Raw genomic sequence first — 3,945 nt, 5'->3', positions numbered from 1 at the left:
TTGGGGAGTGGGCTATAGTGTGTGAGTGTTTGTATCATATCAATATTGCAGGCGTTCTAATAAAAATCAGTATATATATATATATATTTTTTTTTGTTGTTGTTGCTAATCACTGACTGTTGAAGATCTATTTCTGTTGTGAATTTTAAGTGAATAATTATATGGATAAAGATTCAGATGAACACTGATTGCAGATCAGTCCTCACACACCATTGATAAGAGAGTCTGCATTCAGCTCTAGGATCAGAGATATGAACATTCATAATAACATAGGCTATGACCTTCTGTGAGGATGTGTGTATATGTGCAGCGGCTCAGATTTAGTTCAACATTATCGACCTTTCAACTCAAACTCATTTTCATTTTCACTCTAATTTCGGCTGTTGAATGTCAGAATGTGTGTAGTTGCACATCAACAAAGAGACACACACATCTGATCATTGTTTCATATTTTATTTAAATAACAAGTGTGTCCGCATCTCCAGGATGCAGTTTTAATGCAAACTGTGGAAACAGAACATTTTAACAGTGTAACGGTCATCAGCATTGTAAATCCTTTTCATTCTCAAAATATTAGAGATGCTTATGCTTCTGAGAAACCAGGAAGTGTAACAAAAAGGGTCTATGGTGTGTATAAACCCGGTCACACTAAATGCGTCTCTATAGCACACATTGTGTTTATCGTGCAATGTATACACGAAAATGAGTTTTTACGTGCATGTGATATGCATAAGTAGTGTTGTGGGGAGCGTGTGTATTATACGTCTGGTTAGGATTAGTGGTGTGTGGGGAGCGTGTGTATTACATGCAATGAAGTGTGTATCATATGCACGTGAAAAACATAAAATCATAGAAAACTTTTTTTTTTAAATGACAGAAAACAGCAGCAACAACATACTTCACACTTCACCATGAAAAATACTTTTTTTTTTTTTTTACATGTAAAAGGCAACAATTTTAAATGAATAAAAGTAACTATGGTAACTATTTAGAACAAAATGTAATACAAAAACAATATGCAAGCAGCAATGTGGGCACAGTAGACGTTGAAAGAACGGAAAAGCAGAGGTCGAGTCCCTGTTCTTTATCGTTTGCCATCATGAGTAGAGATGCTGTCAGGAGCTTCAGAGTCCAGAACACACTTCAGTGTCTGTTTGCAGAAAATAAACACAAGATATATACATTAATAAAGTCACAACTGAAAACCTGTATCAACTGAAGCTAATTATGCTTAATACTCAAATCACATTCATCATCTTACATATTTTTAAATATTACTACATATTCAAATTATGGGTAACGCTTTACAATAAGGTTCATTAGTTAACGTGAACTAATAATGAACAATACTTCTACAGCATTTCTTAGTCAAGTCAAGTCACCTTTATTTATATTGTTTATTAATCTTAAAATTAAATCTTAGTTAATATTAATTTCAACCTTTACTAATACATTATTAAAATCAAAGGTTGGATTTGTTAGATTACAAAGATGAATAAATACTGTAACAAATGTATTGCTCATTGTTGGTTCGTGTTAGTTAATACGTTAACTAATGAATCTTATTGTAAAGTGTTACCAAAATATGTAATTTTTCTTTGTCCAGAAAAATTTTCATACATGATCAATAAATATTACTACAATGAATGATTTCCACTACAAAAATTATGTTCTTGCTCCGAATCTTTGTCTTATTTTCCAGTTGTATCTCTGTTTATGAAGTATCAATATTTTACAAATATCTAAACATTCATTCAAATGAAGTGAGTTTATGATTAAAACAAGAACAAATATCTGCCAATGTTGTCAGAAAAATAAACTTCATTTAAAAAAAAGGGAATTATATTTCTGACCCCATTGGCAGATATTTGTCTTTGTTTTAATCCAGAAACTCAACATCTTCAGTCATTTTGCTTCTCCAGTAAATGTATCTTGATTTAAGAATAATCTTGGTTTATATATTTGTGCTGGAAAACAAGATAAACACACTAAAGAAATAACATATTTTTTTGCAGCAATGCAACTTTGTTTCATCTCTGTTTATGACGTATCAATATTTTACCTGATATTTGGTCTTCTCTGATACAGAATGACACTTTACAGCGGAGACTGAGAATAACAACACACATCTGGTTATCTTCAGTTTAAATACAGCAGATTCATTCATTCTACAAATCAAGAGCACATCCACCGACAACATTAGAACAAGGACATTACTGTGATTAAGAAAAAGTCTGATGCCTTTCCGGGAGATATGTTTATGCTTTTACTATGTAGTTGTCAAAGCCTTTAATAAAAGACCAATATAGGCTTTAGATGGGTTTAATTATTCAGAATACAGTGGAATGAATGATGTTAAATGTGTAATGGATCCTCACAGAAGGACACCAGGAATGAAAGGGTTAATCACAATGTTAAGCAGTTTACGGTAACACAGTTAGCAGAATGACTGAATTAGACAAATAAAGTAAGTAACTTTGCAACTACATGCCAACTAACTGTCATTAGAGTATTAGTATTGATTATTATAGTTTGGATTGTGACCGGCTGATCTTGTTTTACTCACAGTTCAGTCTAATATCCTTCAAGCTGCTCCATCTGACCAGGTTTACATATTCACTGGTTTGTGTTTTCATCTCTCTCTCTCTCCTGTCTTCATGTGTTTACTCATTTAATCTCTTTTCTGGAGTGACACTGTAGCATAACAGCAATGAATAAATAACAAGTGACTGCAATTAAAGTATTTCATTAAAATATTAAATAATGCAGTGATCAAATCCATAATCCATATAAAAATGTTTGATTAAAGTTCCTTAAAATAGTAAAATACTCAGTAAAGTACTTAAAATGAAATCAATTTTTGTCCTAAAAACACATTAATAGCCTATTTTAAAATCATGTTATCACCTGTGATGGGAGGAAATGTATGATTATCCAGTGTTCATGTTCATAATCGCTCTGAATTTGATAGTCACATAGATCAGGATCCGCAGTGACCATCTGAGAAGTTTCCTTCAGACTGCCGGACTTGTGTGTTCAGTCAGTGAGAGACAGTGGGATTGCTTTGTGTGATGGGCGGGACATGGGCATTATACTAATGTGGGACACCAGAACCGGTCAGACTGGTGTTTCATGATCACATGTTCACATGATCACTTGGCCACGCCCTTCATCGGTTTTCACCAGATTCACAGATTTCTGCTTCTGTGTGGATTCTGACATAATCATCAAAAAAAAGTGAAATAAAATAAAAAATATAATAAAATATATAAATGACACCCAGCCTTTCACTCTGTAAAAAGTGTTCAGTTCACTTAATAATTTTAAGGCAACGGGTTTACTAAATTTAAGTATAGAAGCTCAATGCTTAATTGGAAAAATAAGTTATGTGAACTTGCCAATTCCACATTACTTAAAAAAATATTAAGTAAATAAACTTCATGCTTAATCAAAAAAAGGTAAGTTATCCTCATTTTTTTAAGTTAAGTCAGCTGATCACAGTGAAATTTTGTGCAAGATTTACACAAACAGTATTTAAAAATACTGAAAAATAAATTTTACTGAAAATAAAGTTTACTATATTGGAAATATATCCATAAATCTTATGGACCAAATTCACATAACCGATCCAAGGAAGCAGATCCTCTTTCTCTTTATATTTCCTCTTCATGTTGTTCGTGTCTAGAGAGAAGAAACAAAAATAATTGTAAATATGAACATCTTTTATATCACTCCTAAACAATTCAGTTCTTAGACTTTTTATGCAGCAAAACAATCCCTAAAACTGTTTGTATCTTCTGTGATTTTGTACTTACAGTTTGAATTCCAGCTACTCCATCTGACAAGATTCACAAGCTTCATGTTTTCACTGCTTTCCTGGTTCTTTTCTTCTTTCTTTACTTTATATACTTGTAAGAAACACTGACTGACGGAAAGATGTTCTGC

General features: G+C 32.3%; 1 long non-coding RNA gene across 1 annotated transcript; it reads right to left on the bottom strand.

Moving 5' to 3' along the window:
* Positions 1–435: 435 nt before the first annotated feature.
* On the bottom strand, positions 436–3,945 carry LOC306984146. The gene is made up of 5 exons (XR_013794497.1): positions 3,816–3,945; positions 2,908–3,681; positions 2,567–2,694; positions 2,063–2,109; positions 436–1,150 (listed from the first exon to the last, which is right to left on the bottom strand). It is a non-coding gene; the product is annotated as an uncharacterized lncRNA (long non-coding RNA).

This window comes from Phoxinus phoxinus (assembly GCF_949152265.1).
Source record: "Phoxinus phoxinus genome assembly, chromosome: 17".
In the NCBI taxonomy this organism is placed as follows: domain Eukaryota; kingdom Metazoa; phylum Chordata; class Actinopteri; order Cypriniformes; family Leuciscidae; genus Phoxinus; species Phoxinus phoxinus.
The sequence above is the reverse complement of the archived record's forward strand: the minus strand, read 5'-3'. Positions and strand labels throughout refer to the sequence as shown.